We start from the raw sequence: 16,986 nt of genomic DNA, 5'->3' as shown, positions 1-16,986 counted from the left end.
CCCCTCCCACCAAGGTCGGAGAATAAAAATAACAACCGTTCATATTCACTGAGCACTAACTATGTGCCAGGCACTGGGCCCGCGTGTATCACCACTTTCGGGTCTTTCAACGACCCTACAGGTCCCATTGTGACTCCCCTTTCCAGAAGAGGAAACCGAGGCAGGAAAGGTGTAGGAAGGACAGGATCACAAAGTTGAGAAGTGGGCCTGAGAAGGGGTTCTCCAGCAGGAAGTCGGATTCCAGATCCGTCGTTCTGCACCCTTACGGGAAGGTTGGAGGAGAAAAGGGGGGCAGAGGGACCGGAGAGGGGAGGGAGTGGAAATCCGTCCGGGCGAGCACGGCGGAGGGACTCCTGGCTGCCCGTAGCGGCGCGATTCTCCCTCTTTCCCCGAACTGCGCGGCAGACTCCGCCCCAAACTTGGCCCGAGTTGCGCCCGGGGGCGGCCGGGGGCCGGGGGCGCTCCCCGGGCCGCAGCCTTTCCCTCCGGCGTCCCCCCACCCGCCTGCCGCCGGCCCTCCCACTCCGCTCTCCGGGCCCCTGACATCACGCCCCGGGAGGCGGGATCCGGGAAGGAGGGGACGCGGGGAGGAGGCTCCGCGCCACCGCGAGGGAGGAGGGAGGGCGCGCAGTCCCAGCCCAGAGCTTCAAAACAGCCCGGCGGCCTCGCCTCGCGCCCCAGCCCGTCCGTCGGTCCAGCCGCCTGCGCCCGGTGAGTGGGGCTCGCGCCCGGGAAGCGCGCGCGGGGCGCAGGGCCACGTCGGGGGGGCTCCGGGCAGCGTGCGCCCCGGGAGCCGGCCGCGCGCCCCTGCGCGCACGGGATCGAGGGAGTCCCGCCGTTGGTGGGGGGCAGGGAGGGGCCGAGGCCCATCCGTACCGAAACCCCCCCCCCCCACGGTCCTCCGCCAGGGGACCAGGGCGCGGACCTTCCCCGTGCGCCGAGTTCGCCGCGCACCCCGAATTCCACCTCCCCACCCCCGGACCGCTTCCTGCGCCTTTTGCGCCGAGGCGGGCGGGAAAAGTTCGGGGAGGAGTCAGGGCGGCTCCCCTCGCCCCCGCCGACTGCCCTCCCGGGGCTCTCGGAGTGCGGCGCAGCCGTCTGTCGCGGGAAGGTCCCGGGCGCCTCGGCGCACCGTCCCCCATCTTATCGAGCGGCGGGCCGGGCTGCGCCCAGGCCGGGTCAGTGGGTACCCCCTCGGCCGCGGCTCCGTTGCGCCCCCCAGCGACGAGGAGCAACTTCCTTGGAGGAGCCTGGAGGCGCCGCTGGGAAGCCGCTTCTCCCTTCTCATTCTGGTTGGGGTGGGGGTCTTTGGCGGCCCCACCGATGGGTTCCAGAGAAAGGGGAGGCTGGAGCTCGAGTATAGAGGGACTATACACTCTCCAAATCCAGGGTCCTAAACACACCCCAAGGAGGCCCTGATTTGGGGCTCCCATGGGGACATCATAAATGGGAGCCGGTTGAGAGTATCTGGACATGAGGGATAGGGATACCCCGCAGAACAAAGCCCTCCTTCCAGGCCGCAGAAGCCACCCCTTATTTTTGGAACAAGGCGGACAGCCCGGTATCAGGTTTGGGGAAAGTCACCCTGCCTCCTTCCAAACTCCAAAGACGTGTGTGTGTGTGTGTGTGTGTGTGTGTGTGTGTGTGTGTGGAGTGGGATTGGCTCAGGGGTGATCTTGTAATTTTAGCGGTGTCTATACTGGAGAGGCAAGCCTGAAAAGTGACAGGCAGAGGAAGGGTGAGGGGCTTGGGAAGGCTGCAGCCCCAATCTTGTATGATCCCACTGTCGAAAGGCACCTAGGACGGGCAGATTCATAGGGCAGAAACAGAAAGTACAGGTTGCCAGGGACTGGGGCGGGGTGGGGGGTTATCGCTTAATGGGTAAGTTTTATGTTGGGGAGGGTGAAAACATTTGGGGTATAGACAGTGGTGATGATTGCATGACATTTGGGGTGTATTTAATGTCACTGAATTCTACAGTTACAAGTGCTTAAATGATCGATGGTTGATTGTATGTATTTTTACCACCATTAAAAAAAAAAAAGTCTCCAGCCACCTCTTTACTTCCGTCTGAATTAGTGGAGTCTCAGAGGCTGCTGACCATTGCAAGCCACCTCTCCCAGAATTTGGCCTCGGTACAAGGAAGTAGAAGTGAGGCTGAGGAAGAGACAGGAGCCCGGGTCCCCCTAGGACTGCGGGAGGGACCCGGATGGGAACTGAAGCTAATGGAGTGTTTGCGGAACGCCTGTGCAGCATTCGGTGCGCCCACGCTCTCCCCTTCTGGAAGCTTCACACAGCTGCGTCCATCCCTGCTCCCAGGTGGCAGGTGGGGAGAGCCAGGTGGGAGACGTTAAGTCAATTTCTCAAGAGCACTGAGCTAGTGAGTGCCCAGAGCCAGACTTTGAACCTCCCTCTCCCCAAGCCCTCCCCTTATCCACCTGGAAATGCCCCGGTGGGTTTCCTGGAATGGGGCGGGAAGATGGGGGGGGGGGGTGGGGAGACCCTTCTGGGAAAAACAGGGCCCAGATGCCCAGGGGGGCCTTGGCAGATGCCAAGCCCAGAGCCGAGGGAGGGGCATGGGGGTGGCAGGAAGACGCCTAACCTGTTTTCCCACTGAGGGATTTGGGATCTGCCCCCGCCAGGAATTGAGGGCCAGGAATTGAGGAGTGGGAGTTGGAGAGCGGGCCACGTAGCCTGGAGCTTGCTGTGTCCCTAAAGTGGGGAAACTGAGACTCCCTAAAGTGGGGAAATCTGGGGACTGGTGTCTGGGGTGGAAGCCACGGAGGTGGCCAGCCTGGTGGGGAGGCTCGGGGGCTGCGGCTACACCGCCCACCCAGCAAAGTGACACCCTGTCTGGCAAACGGGGCTCCGTGGCATCTAACTGTAAATACAGGGCACGTCCATTCAGTCACCCCTCCCTGGCTTCACAAGACGCTGTCTTCCTGCGATGGAAGCAAACGTTTCACCTAGATTTCCTTTCTCAGCCTCGCACGTACATTCCAGGCAGGAGCCGAAACCACGTGCGTGTGCGTTCAGAGTCTCCATTTTACAGCCACAAGTGATTCATAGGTTGACTCAACTGGCCAAGTTTTCATCCCCTGGGGACTGTCCTGCCCCTCAGCGGCCTTCCTGGTTGATGGGGGCACAGCAGAGGCCAGCTCCCTGTCGCAGTAGACTCGGTCAGACGTGACCAGGAGGGGAAGTCTGTCGAGACAAAAATATAGAAGTGTTTTTGCAAGGCCAGATGGGACGGCCATTGGATTGCTGGCTGGTTGATGAGTCGTTTGGGAGGAAGAATCCAACCACCCTCCCTGGGGGGGCAGGTGTGTGTGTGTGTGTGTGTGTGTGTGTGTGTGTGTGTGTGTGTCTGTGTTTTGTAACATGTGGCCGCTGCCCAGCTCTGTGGACAAGTGGGGCTCTGACACAGAGCAGGGGTGGCGGCTGCCATGCCCGAAAGGTAGGGTGGGGTCCCAGGCACTGGAGCAGAGTCCCTGGAGAAGAGGCAGGTGAAGGTTGGTGCCGGGCTTCTAGGAGGGAGAATCAGCCCTGGACGTCGGCTTAGGAGAGCAGGCACTTGGTGGTGGCAGCTGGAGTGGGGAAAGGAGGCACCTGGCACCTTAGACGGACCGGAGGCCTGACTCTTGGACTTGGCTTCAGCTTGTCCGGGGAAGAATAGGGGTTGGGGTGGGGGTGGTGGGAAGCAGAGGCTCCCCTTTCTTGCCCCAGGCGTGATGGAGTTACCCAAGGCCCTGCAGGAGTTACCCAGAGTGCAGAGTGGAATCCTCCCCAGATGCATCTGGCTCTCGTTAGGGACAGGCCAAGGGGGGGGGGGGGAGTCTAAAAATATCAGAGGCAGAACTGCTACCCAGCGAGAGTGCTGGGCTAGTAACCGGATACCCAGGGTGGGGGCTGGTGGTGGTGCCTGTGACGCAGAGCTAGCGTAGCTCTGTTCCAGTCACTTGGGTTCTTCCAGGCAGCTGAGCTTTGGGCAAGGGCCTGGGAGGGGCGAGAGCTGTCTGCATTCAGGGCAGCCAGGGGCTAAGATGGGGAAATTTCAAGGGCGTGAGAACCTTAGAAAATCCCAGTTTGACAACTAGGGACACCCTGACTTGCCCCAGGTCACCCGGCAGGTTGTCAGCAGAATCAGGAGCAGATCTGGGTCTAAGGGTGCACTGCCCAGGAGCTCAATGGCATCGGAGCCGTCATGGGGGTTCCAGGCCAGGTCCCCAGGATCAGGGTCCCTTATGGCATGTGCCATCCACCTGGGATGCTGAGTTTTCCGTGCTCACGTACTGATGGGAGAAAGGTAGACAAGACACTATGCCCAGGCAGTAGGTCACTTCCCGCTGGGCCTTGGGTCACTCTCGGGCCCAGCCGTTGGGCTCTGGGGGATGTTCGCCCATCCTGGGGCAGGATGTAGGGAGGAGGAGGGGCTGAAGGAGAACCAGCTATATGAGTCCCTCCCTCCTTCCCGTCTTAAGACACTGTTGGTTTTGTTCAAGAGGTATCTGCTGTGCCTAATGAGTAAGTTGTTAACGTGAATAACTGAATTCCTACGGCCCCCACTGTCCTTGGGAAGTGGAGCTGCTTTTGATCTAAAAGGGAAGTGAGGGCGTAGAGATTGCCCCAATTCCTGCCCTCTGTGGACAGGTTGGATGACCTCAGCTTCTAGAAGCTTCCTAGCATTCCTAGGTGGTGAGCTGGAGGAGGGGTCGCGGGGGGCGACATTTGGCATGGAGATTATCTTGAGGAATACGGGTGTAAAGGGTGTAAGCTCCCTATCACCGTGTGGGATGTGGGGATGGAGAAGTTAAGTCCCTCACTGCAGATGGCTTCCCCGTAGAGAAGTCACTTGGAACGTTTCTGGTTCTGACACTTCTGATCACCGATTTATCTGGCAAACGCCGTCAATAAATACGACTCAAAGTCGTCTCCTTCGTCTTGTTCTCACGAATGCTTCTCACAGTGTGTCGTCACTGGCGGCATGCGAGATATTTTTTGAAGTTCTGCAAGCTGAACGTGAACCAAGAAAGAGTAATCATGTCTTTCTGTCAGTTGGGGTTTCACATCAACGGCACCCAGACCGGTTCACAGATACACCGTTTGGTAGAGTGAAACTACAGTTGATGCTTTCAGCTTTAACACGTTTTTTAAAAAATAATCGAAGAGTGTCGTGGATAAGCCCGGCTGATCCAGAGCAAAAAGCTTAGCCCTGGCGTGACTGCCGTTTGGGAATTGGCATCACCGTGACCGGGATGGACACGCAGTTCACGCTTCGGACGACGCCACCGATCCTGGAGTATCTGTGAGCTCTCCGCCCCAGCTTCGCTTCCGCAGAAAGATCTGTGTGTCTGGCCTCAGACCTCACAGCCACTCAGCTTCCCAGAGAGTCTCTCCCTTTAATGAGGGTCCTTGTGCTGCCCGGATGACCTCGGACGTTGCTCTGAGGATGGGAGGAGTTGTGTGTCGGTGTAGATAGGAGTGGCTTGCTTGAACCGAGGGAAGGGCGAGGGAGCGGCTGGCTGGCCCCCTTTCATCTTGCTGGGTACGATTTAGCAACTCTGTGCAGAGAGCTGCTACAGGCAGAGAAGGATTTCGCTGTCTTCCAGGGAGGCTGCAGCCTGGTCCAAGGATGCTTGTGCCAGGACCGGGACGGAGACAGAGATGTGGTTTCACGGAAGCCGGTGGTTGTGGTGGGCAAAGCGTTTCCTTAAGCCTTGTGGGACGGGAGACGGGCTCAGCAGAGTCCCTAGGATTTCCCCAAGCAGCGATGGTCCTGGGTGTGCGGGCGGGAGCAGAGAAGGACGGCGGACAATGCTGGCGGGATCCCACTCGAGGAGCAGTGTGCAGGTCGCCTGCCGTTCAGGGAGGGCAGCAGGGGGCACGGAGCGGGACGGGGAGAGAGGGGTCGGGTGGAGGGGCTTTCCTCCAGATCCCCAAGAACCTGGCTAGGGAGGCGGGCATGATGATGTTCACACAGCATTGTTGCAGTGGAAAAGGCAGAGAGAGAGAGAGAGAGAGGGAGGGAGAGAGAGAGAGAGGGAGAGGAGAGAGGCGGGGTGTGGGGGGGGAAGAGGAAGTAACCTAGAAGCAACCTAAATATCCATCGGTCGTTAACAGGACAGTTTACAGAGGTTAAAAGGAATGAGATTCATCTGTGTGTCCCGGTGGAGAAAGATCCATAAGGCATTGTTATAGCAAAGCGATCGGTGGGGAAATACTCTTTTTGTATGAAAATCAACAAGGACTAGCAGCATTTCCTGTGGCCTCGTATGTATCGTGTGGACATAAGCAAGAGTGTCTGGAAGGACACATCAAAATAGGTCTGGTGGCTGCCTCTGGAGAGAGGGGAGGGAAAGGAACAGCAATGGCAGGAATGGACACGGGAACCCCAGCCTCATCTGTACCAGAGAGCACGTGCTTCCTCTGTACCTGAAGTTCCATAAGTTCCAGTAACCTGGGGCCAGGGTAATGGGGGGCCATGCAGCCCCCGGGGAGCGTTCCCTTCGGAACATCCCACTGTGGACGCCTTGTGGGTGTAAGGGGTTTCCTGTCTGGGTGCTGTTAACAGAATGGGGCGACAGTGAATATAGTGGCCCCAGTAGGGCCATTATGAGAACCCCCGAAGGGTATCCAGGAGGCCTTGGGGAATGGGAGCTTTGAAGAGAATTCAGAGACACGTAAGGAGCCGGGGCTGGAGCCGCGTTTTAGGTTGGTTATCTGAGGGGAGTAGAAAATGGCTTGCATTCTGGCGCCATTGTCCATGGCAATAATAATAATTACCATTGCTGTTGTTCTAGCATTTGTAAGGTGCAGAGCAGTTTCCTGGGCCACGGGCTTTGTATCCTTTATCTCATTTAAAATGAACACCAACCCGGGATGCCTGGCTGGCTCCCTCGGTGGAGCCTGCAACTCTTGATCTCAGGGCTGTGGGTTCGCGTCCCACGTTGGGTGTAGAGATTGCTTAAAAACGGAATCTTAGGGGCACCTGGGTGGCTCGGTCATTTGAGCATCTGACTTCGGCTCGGGTCATGATCTCGCGGTCCGTGACTTTGAGTACCACATTGGGCTCCCTGCTGTCAGCACAGAACCCGCTTCGGATCCTCTATCCCCCTCTCTCTTCTGCCCCTCCCCCGCTTATACACGCGCGCTCTCTCTCTCTCCCTTTCTAAAAAATGAGTAAACAGTAAATAAATAAATAAATAAATATTAAAAACACCAAACAACCGCCCCGTGAGGGTAGGGACTGTTCTAATTCCCATTAGTAGATGGAAAAGTGGAGTCTTAACATTTTTGCTTAAAACCACACAGTGGCTGTGTTTTGGATTTGAATCCAGGTCTGGTGGACCCCACAGACCCTGCTGCATTTGATGTATCCCGCCACGTCCGTCTTTGTGAAAACAGACATCTGCGTCCTCCTCTTGGAATAATCCCGGCCCGTCGAGCCGGGAAAGTTCCTTTGTTAGCACATGTTTTGGTGGGTGTCCCGGAGGCTGGCATCCTTCCTCCGAAGCCGGCCATCTGGGCAGGCCTGGGGGCCCCCCCCCCCGGCCGTGAGCTCTCTGCCCCCCAGCCTGTCTCACGGAGGACGGACCCGCCCCTCCCCCAGGCCGTCTTGATTCTGTTTCAGGTGTGTGTGGAATGGCATTCTGGGAATCCTACTTTGGCCAGGAACCTGGAGTCTAAAGCTATCCGTTCTTTCTGCTGGTCTTTGCCGAAGGCCAGGGCTGGTGGATGCGGGGACGGACCCATCTGGTGAGGTCACGGGGGTGCCTCCAGCATCCAGCACCCAGCTCAGCGTGCAGTAGCAGGTGCTCGGGGACCCTCTGTCCTGTGAAGTGCTGAGAGAGGGAGTCACCCTGGAGTCTTGGGGCTCCATGCTTCCCAGCCCGCCCCAGAGGAGGATCCCAGGGGTGGGTGAGGAGCCAGCCGGAGGCTGCAGGGGGTGATAAGGGAGGGGAGAGACTCGGGGGTGGGGTGGAAGAGATAACTGGGGCCGGGACAGCTAGCCGTTCCCTGTCCCTCCCGTGGCGGGCTCCGCCTGGAGCCGCGTCAGGCCCCGGATGGCACGGTCAGCGTCCATTTGTGTCAGTGACACGGGGTCACATTCTTCTAGGGCAGAGCCCGAAAGAGGCTTCGTTGCCGCCACGCCCAGAGTGCGGTTTGCACACCCACGGGCGTTAGGAGGCAGTTTCTATAGCATACGGGCAAACGTTAGAAACTGTGATGTGCTCATATTTATTTAAAATTTGCGTTACTAAAATGTCCATCGCTTGGCCCGGGATATGGCTTTTCCTTTGATGGAGTGATACACGCTTAAAAACGAATCGACTCAAGCTCATGTGTTTTAAAGACGGTTATGGGTCACGTGTGGCCCGGGGGGGATACGGAGACAGGGCAGAACTGATAATAGTGTTGTCTCTGTCACTGTTTCCCTTCACTCCGTGATGTGCCCACCCCATCCCCCGCCCACCCCCAGATGCCACGAGTGTTGGCTGCTAACACAAGCTCCCCCTTTTCTGGGCAATTTCGAGGACCCCCTCGCCCCTCTGGAGACAGCCGGGAAATTGTGCTCCTGCCCCCTGGGTCTATGGACCACACCCCGGGGCACCTGCCCAGCTGTGTCCACGAGCCTGGCTGAGGTCCCGCCGCCCTCTCCCAGGTGGGGCCCTGGGGCTCTCCCAACGGTTTTCCAGGCTAGAGCTGATGAGCCTCGGAATATTCCTCTCCCTGCACCCAGAGGCTGGGTGGGACTTCCCAACCGGAAGGAGGACACTGATCGTCTGGAGGCCCTCTTCTTGGAGATGCTTCCGGTCTCCACGCACCCTCCCTTCCACCTCAGGGCCTGCACAGGGCTCTGGAGTGGCCTCGCGCCGTCAGGGGTGGCGGGTTACCGGCCCCCAGTGAGCTCAGCCATCTCTGCACACCGGCCTGTTCTGGACAGTCCGTGCAAATGGGGTCGTGCGCCGCGTGGCCTTTTGCGTCTGGCTTCTTTTCCCTCGCAGCACGTCTTCGTGGTTCTTCCCTGTTGTGGCACGTGTCGGTGCTTTCTCCCTTTTCAGGGCCGAATAATATTCCACCATATGGGTGTCACCGCTTGTGTTCATCCGTTCACGAGTTGCTGGACACAGGGGCTGCCTCCACCTCTTGGCCGTGGTGAGGAACGCTGCGGTGGACATTCAGGTACCTACTTGGACCCGTGTCCCCGCGTCTGTTGGGTGTATCCCTCGGCGTGGAGTTGCTGGCTCGGATGGTAACAGTGTTTAACTGCTCGAAGAGCAGCCAGCCTGTGTTCCAAAGTGGCTGTACCTTCTTATGTTCCCACCAGCAGGGTTCGAAGGCTCCAGGTTCCTGGGGGCTGGGGCCTCTGGGTCTAAGGGAGGACCCACCAAAGGGTCTGGGACCCGCTGACCCAAGTGAGTGGGCGGTGGGGGGGGGGTCTGGAAGGAAGAGGGGTGTGCCTGCTGTGTGGGCACCTGCCGGGGGTACAGTTGCAATCCGTGCAAGGTGCTGTTTTCTGCACGACGCTGCAGTGACTTTCGAAGGCGCCGGACACGTCACATGGCGCGAAATCACTCTGTGAGAGGTGGTTCCCTTTCCGATCCTCTTTCAACAATCCTGATTCCATCGAGGGAAAAATCTTAGTGGGTGCTGACACGTTTCATGCCTTTCCAGCTTCGCGTTCCTTCTTCAGACGGTGCGTGTCTTCGGTGTAGCCCTCGGACAGACAACAGCACTGAGCCAGAACTCGGGGACTTTTGCGCGGGTGGGGGGGGCGTTTGTTTTCACAATCAATCTCTATTTGTAGCAAGTGATGCTGATTTTCCACTGCCAGGGAGCCAGAAGATTTCTTTTAAAAATACGTGTATTTCTGTTAGCGAGTGGGTTTATTTAAAGACCAGGATGAAGTCGATTCCCAGAGTGGTACTCGAGAAGGTGATGGCAATGGAAGTCGGGAAAACCTTGTTCTGGGATGTAGCGCCCGATAATCACTGGTCTTCAGTGTTTCACAGAGGGAATCTCTTCCTGTCGTTTGTCCCCACTTCCCCCCTCCCTGCCCAGTTAAGGGGCGTGACTTGCCAACTGTCAAGTTAGCGAATCTGTATGGGCTGGGAACCCCAATGGAGAGATGCTGGGTTAGAGTTCTCCAAGAAGCAGAACCAACAGGATGTGTATATATAGAGAGAGATTTATTTTAAGGAATTGGCTTACGTAGTTATGGGGGCTGGTGGGTCCAAAGTCTGCACGGTGGGCTGGCAGGCTGGAGACCCAGGGAGAGGAGATGCTGTAGTTCAAGTCCGAAGGCCGTCTACTGGCTGAATTCCTTCTTGCTTGGAGAAGGTCAGCCTTGTTCCAGTCATGCCTTCGCCTGATTTGATGAGGCCCACCCACATTAGAGAGGATAATCTGCTCTTCTCGAAGCCCACCAATGTAAATGGTAATCACACCCCAAAACACCCTCACAGAAATACGGTGGCTCAACCAAGTTGACACAGCTAAGGATCACAGCTGCTTTAGGGGAGGCAAGGCACATAACATTATATAAAACAGAATCCCTTTTAAATCATTCCCTTCCAGCCTTCCAAGGAGAAAGTCTCAGTTTTGTGCCAAGTTGCCTTCAAACTTCCCAAACACTTGTGACATCCTGTTTCAGCAAGGAGACAGCAAGTTGGCTTGGGACCTGGCTTTCAGCGGCCCCGGTTTCTAGCTGGCATCTAGTAACATTGTTTTGTTTCCATTGTATTTCTTTTTCCCAACACCCTTGGTTAATGGCAGGCAACGAGGACTTTCCATTTGAGTCCTGGTACAAGGTTTCCTTTTATAAAGATGTAAGCTTAGGGGCGCCTGAGTGGCTCAGTCGGTGGAGCGGCCGACTTCGGCTCAGGTCATGATCTCACAGTTTGTGGGTTCGAGCCCCGCGTCGGGCTCTGGGCTGACAGCTCGGAGCCTGGAGCCCGCTTCAGATTCTGTGTCTCCCTCTGCCCTCCGCTGCCTGCACTCTGTCTCTCGCGTTGTCTCAGAAATAAATAAACATTAAAAAAACTTTTTTTTATAAAGATGTAAGCTTAGAAAGTGAGGAACTCACTAGTACCAAGGGAATTACGGGACCCACCTGAAATTCCGAAGGTGGTACACAGGGGAAAGCGACGTAAGCATAGTGGGGCTGGTGCCCGAAACAGCCCCTCATGCTCCATGTTCCCTGAGCTGCCCGTTGCCATTTTTGACTTCTTTCCCCCCCAGGAGACCGTGCTAGTGGTTGATTTCCATGTGGAGTGTCCCACCGGAGAGTGGTGGCAGTGGACAGGACGAGAGCACCCTGGCTCTGTGGGAAGGGCTGGCCTGGGGGCGGTGGTTCTGAGAAGCTCCTTGACCATGATAATGGTCGTGGTTGCTGGCTTGCATCCCAGCCGCTGCTCTAAGCACTCGTGCTGTAGTATCTCCTAGAAGTCCTAGAAGGTAGGTGTGCCATCGTCATCCCCGTTTTACCAGTGGGGAAACTGAGGCACAGAGGGGTTACACTGCTAGGCTCCAGTCCAGTCAGTCTGGCGCTGTTTCCTTGCATATTTTGCCCCCGTTACCTCCTGTTCATCTTCTCCCCTCCGTCCACCTCCCCGTGTTAACTCCCCTGGAGGTGCGGGCCCGGCTTTCCTGGTCTGGGGGCTCCTCGGCCAGGCTACGTTGTAGGAAGCGATTCCTGGTCCCTGACTTGGCGGCACAACGCGTGTACAGAAATGCCAACTCTTGTCACTTAGGAAAGGTGACGGGCTGTTAACTTGAATGCCTCCGATCTCCCGGGGATTACTTGAAAGTCACTAGTACAGAGTGTTCTGTGAAGGCAAAAACATTCCCAGCCTAATGGCCGTGAGGATGGGGTGACGCCCCGAATCTGACGCCGGCTTCGGCCCCGGCTGCCTAATCCAGTTCCACCTCCCTGCCACGCTGACGTGCTGCATGCCTGCAGGGACACCAGCAGCCCTCTCTGGGCTGGGGTGTGGGTCTGCTGGGTGGCATAATGCCAAGGAGCTCCTTGGATGCCAGCAGCCGGCGGTGAGATCTTTAATTGAGGGGCTCAGGCAGCAGTCATGGGCAGGATGACAGTTACTAGGTCTTCTGCAAAAGCTGCCCAAGCCAGCAGACGTTCAGCAAATAATTGCCGCGCAACCTTGAGCTCTGGGGATATGATGAGCGAGACATTGTCTCTGCCCCTTGAGGACCGAATCTGATAAAGCAGTGTTTCCACTGTAGCAGTTAGCTTCTGCTGTGTAACAAACCACTCTGACACGTCGTGGCATAAAACGGAAACTGTTCACGGGGAAACCTCGCTTCGCGAGCGCAGAGCGTTGCGGAAACGTGCTTGTCCAAAGCGCTCGCGTACCAAGGCGAATTTCGGGAACGTTGGCTCGGTTGCGATCATGTGACATTTGCTATCGCCTACTGCTCGTATTGCGAGACATCGCTCGTTTATCAAGTTGAAATTTATTAGAAACGTTTGCTTGTCTTTCGGAACACTCGCCGAACACGTGACTCGCAGTCCAAGGTTGTACCGGGTTTAGTTCGTGATTCTGCAGGTGGGTGGTGTGGGCTGGGCTCGGCTGGGCGCTCTCTTGGGTCTGTGGTCAGCTGCTGGGTCAGCTGGGGGCTGGCTGGTCGAGCGTGGTCTTTGCCGGAAAGGCTGATCTCTGCCCCGTCCAGTCTCCTGCCCTCCAGCTTGTTCATGTGGTAGCTGAGCAGAGAGAGAGAGAGGAAGTACGTGAGGTCTCGGGAGGCCCCCGCTCCGCCCTGGCCACTGCGTCCCTTCCACTGCCTTTTCTTGATAGAAGAAATCACAGGGGCAGCCAGGGTTCAGTGGGTGGGGAAATAGATTCCACCTCTTAAAGGGAGGAGACGAGTTGCAAAAATTTTGTTAAAATCGTGTGTGCTTCTGAACATGAGGGATGTTGGTCTGCCTTTTTATATTCTTGTGATGTCTTGCCTGGTTTTGGAATCGGGGTAATTCAGGCCTCCAAGGATGAGTGTTGGGGGGGGGGGATGTCGGAGGTGTGGGGGGGGCGGGTTCCCTCTTCTTTGGTTTCATTCAGTTGGTGTTATCCTTTCTTGAGTGTTTGGCAGAATTCACGAGGGAAGCCATCTAGGCCCGGAGTTTTATCTTTGGGAAGGGGCTCCAGGCCCTTGATAAATATTTCTTCTTCCTTCTGGTAGCAAACTTGAAAAGAAAAATCTAGGTCTGGTTCTTTTTCTTAGCTGTTCAGCTCCTTGAACTCTGTCTCGTTCAGTCATTCCCTCCGTACCTATTTACTGAGCACCATCGACAAAGCCGGCACTGTTCTAAGTGCTGGGAGGGCTGCACCACACAGAAGGTCCCTGACGCCGTCACGGAGGAGAGCAAGAACGCCCAGGTAAACAGGTGCATTGTGGCATCAGGCCGCGGCAGATGCCGTGGGAGAAGGATAAAGAAGGGCTATAATGTACGTCACTAAGATTGTCCTCAGCAAGTTTGCCTGTCTCTTTTTTTTAACGTCTATTTTATTTTTGAGAGAGAGCGAGAGCGTGAGCAGGGAAGGGGCAGAGAGAGAGGGAGACAGAGAATCCGAAGCAGGCTCCAGGCTCCGAGCCGTCGGCACAGAGCCCGACGCGGGGCTCGAACCCATGAACCGCGAGATCATGACCCCAGCCGAGGTCGGACGCTTTACCAACTGAGCCACCCAGGTGCCTGGACGCCTTCTTTTCTAAGGTCTCCTCTCTCAGCCTCTGTTTCTGGGTCCCACTGTCCGCTCTTGGTTTTCTCCGCACCCTGTGCTCACCACCCCCTCCTCCTCCGTCCCCTCCCCTGGCCCAGTGCTTTCTCCACGTGGGCTCCCTGTCCCACCTGCCCACCCACCACACCGGCGGGTTCTGCTAGGTGCTCCTGTTCTCTCCTGAGAGAAGGTCCCACCCGTATTCCCACCACCTGGCCACGTGTCCACATCGTTCCCAGGCTTGGCTAAACGTGCTGGGCCGTTGCCCTCGCCCTACAGACGTGCTCCTCCCGCTCGGACCCGCGTGCATCAGCATGCTCAAGCTGGGGGCCCCCCACCCCTCAGCCGGTGCCAGGCCTGGTGACTCTGCTTCTGAGAAGTTCTCGCTGGTGCCTCCGGCCTCAGCTGGTGCTCACCGGCCTGTTGCTGCCTCGGTCCAGACCCTTGTTCCCCACCAGGGATCTACCCCAAAGGTGTCAGCCCTTGGCCTGCTTCTAACCCACCCTCTGACTTCCAGAGGCAGATCTTGGTACTTTCCTCCTTAAGGGGCGCCTGGGTGGCTCAGTCCCTTAAGCGTCCGACTTGGGCTCAGGTCATGATCTCGCGGTTCGCGAGTTCGAGCCCCGCGTCGGGCTCTGTGCTGACAGCTCGGAGCCTGGAGCCTGCTTCGGATTCTGTGTCTCCCTCTCTCTGCCCCTCCCCTGCTCATGCTCTGTCTCTGTGTCTCTTTCAAAAAATAAATAAACATTAAAAAAAAAAAAAACCAAACAGTCTTCCTCACTTCCTGCTTTACTCATTTGTGTATCACCAGGGCCCGGTTTATGGGGGGCGCTCAGTAAATGCTCATTTACTCAGGAGCAGGGGACGACGCCTGGGTGGCTCAGTCAGTTAAGTGTCGGAGTTCGAGTCCCGTGTTGGGCTCTGTCCCGAGAGCTCAGAGTCTGGAGCCTGTTTCAGATTCTGTGTCTCCCTCTCTCTCTGCCCCTTCCCCTTCTTTTGCTCTGTCTCTCTCTGGAAAATAAATAAACATTAAAACAATTTTTTAAAAAAACAAACAAGTAAATAAAAGCAGTGAGCAGTAGGCTAGACTCTGAGCCTGCTTCTGCCACCTGCTAATTTGATGGTATGAACAAATCCTCTCATTTTGACTTCTAGCCAGCAAAGGGGATCCTAGCTCTTGCCCATCTGTGTGACAGGGCTGTCACCTCCCTGACAAAAGGAAAAGGAAATTCAGATTTAGGGTGGGCAACGTTGTAGTTTCTCTAGTGCTGGGTTGCCTAGGTTCAAGTCCCAGACCCAGCCTTTACTGGCTGTGTGACCCTGGGGACGTCGCTTCACTTCTCTGAGCCTTTCCTTCGCCTCTAAAAGGAGGCTAATTGTGGCACCTACTTCATGGTGTTTTGTGACGAATGAGTGAGAGCCCAGAACAGTGCCTAGCACACGGTAGGCACCGAATGTCGCCTGCCACCATTGTTGACATCGGACTGAGAGACTCAGGCCTGCGCAGGCAGGATCGTCCTCGGCGGCTTCTGCCCTGGAGCACCGCTGAATCCCTGTGTCCCATGTGTGGCCGTGTCTGCCCCAAGCCCAGTGCTGGCTCCGTGCCCGGAAGCCCCAGCCGCGGTGAGAGCAAAGCTGGGCCGCCCAGGGCAAAGGGGCTTCTGCCAGCATCAGGGCATCTCGGACGCCTGGATATTCCAGTGTGGCTGGTGTCCAGATACCAGGGCGGGAGGCCGAGCTGACCTCTGCCTTCCTGCAAACGGAGGCCAAAGCCACCGTCCCCTCCGAGTGCCGCGGGTGCTGGGAGGGGCCTGGGCTCCAGCCAGCTGGCCCGCCAGCTCCGGCGCGGGCCTCGGAGCCCCTGTGGCGGCACGGTGTCCCCCAGGCTTCAGTGCCCAGAGTGTCCTGGGCCTGTCCAGCCCGGGCTGTGGGTGGAGCGCTTCGGGGCTGAGGGAACACCCCCCCCCCCCCCCCCCCCCGCCCCGGACCTCCAGACGCCAAGCAGCCCAGGTCTGTTTTGCAAAGCTCCACACCTCAGGGCTGACCTCCTGCCCACAGTTCCTGGAACGGCGCCAACTCAGGCTGAGAACGGGCCTTGGTTTAAATTGTAGGAAGGACTCCGGGGGTGGGCTGAGTGGTCGTCTCAGCAGCGCGCCCTGTCCCGGCGGGAAGCTGGCCGGCTCTCTCTCTTGCTCCCCAGCACGTAAGGGAGCACATGCCAAAGCCGCTTCCTTTTAGGGGCTGCGGGGGTGGGGGGTGGGGGTGTCTCTCTAGGAAGGGGAGGCGAGGAGGGACCTTAACCTTCTTTTCACCTGTAAGGCCTTATGGTGATGTCCCAGCATCAGCAGCAAGCCAAATGGTGCTTCTGGCAGAGGGAGGGCCGGTGAGTCACCAGCAGGACTTTGTCCCCACCCAGGGCCAGACGTGCAGTGCGTGAACACACACACACACACACACACACACACACACACACACACACTTCAAGCAAATATCCGACCAAGGCACAAAAGCAGGACAGCCTCTCTACTAAAGAGCCAGTGACGAGCTACCAATCCTCGGTGTGTCCTGTTTGTTGTCTGAGGTCTGGCTGGGCATTTCTGGGAGCGCCGTCCCTCATCCCATCGGCCATCAGAACTTAAAACTCCCTGAGCCGCCAGTCCTCCTTTGCGTGCCCGGATTCTCCACAGCCCGCCCCCTCCCCCACACTGGCTCTGGTTCTGACGTCCGGAGGATGCTGGCCCCCTGAAAGCCATTCGCTGCTCTTCCTACCCCGTTACGGATTCTTTCTCTTGCAAATAATTCTTTTGACTCTGCAGTTCTAATACCCTGGGTTGTCTGTTATTTTATGTGATTATTTTGGTGGGTATTTTATAGCACGGAGAGCATTTAGGCCGTCAATCTGGAGATCCTTTCGCGTGGTTCCTACTGTGCACCAAAATCAAGGCTGTAGAGTGTCTGTGGGACCCACCTGAGTTTCTGGGTGGAAAGGGGGTGCATTGGGATACATTTTGAAAACAGGACTGAGTCCGTGTAGTGTCTGGGTGAGTGTTTTTAGTGATCAACGAGAGGCCTTATCCAAAATCCAGACCAGTCTCCAAGTAGATCAATAAAGACAGCGTTCGATTCAGTGGGGCCAGTGAGTGAGCCAATAGGATCAAAAATGCCAGAAACACTTTTTTTTTTAATGTTTATTTTTGGGAGAGAGAGGGACAGAGCATGAGTGGGGGAGGGGCAGAGAGAGACGGAGACC

General features: G+C 56.9%; 1 protein-coding gene across 1 annotated transcript in view; it reads left to right on the top strand.

Annotated features, from left to right (window-relative positions):
- The first annotated feature begins 570 nt into the window (after positions 1-570).
- The window catches only part of EMP2 (epithelial membrane protein 2), a 32,123-nt gene continuing 15,707 nt past the window's right edge, over positions 571-16,986 (top strand). The window contains exon 1 of the mRNA XM_019468565.2: positions 571-711. The gene's annotated coding sequence lies outside the window, so the exon portion shown is untranslated. The remainder of the gene's footprint in view (positions 712-16,986) is intronic.

This window comes from Panthera pardus, unplaced genomic scaffold, assembly GCF_024362965.1.
Source record: "Panthera pardus isolate Hobbes unplaced genomic scaffold, ASM2436296v1 HiC_scaffold_5, whole genome shotgun sequence".
Taxonomy (NCBI): Eukaryota; Metazoa; Chordata; class Mammalia; order Carnivora; family Felidae; genus Panthera; species Panthera pardus.
Note: the sequence above shows the minus strand (reverse complement) of the source record. Positions and strands in the feature narration are given on the sequence as shown.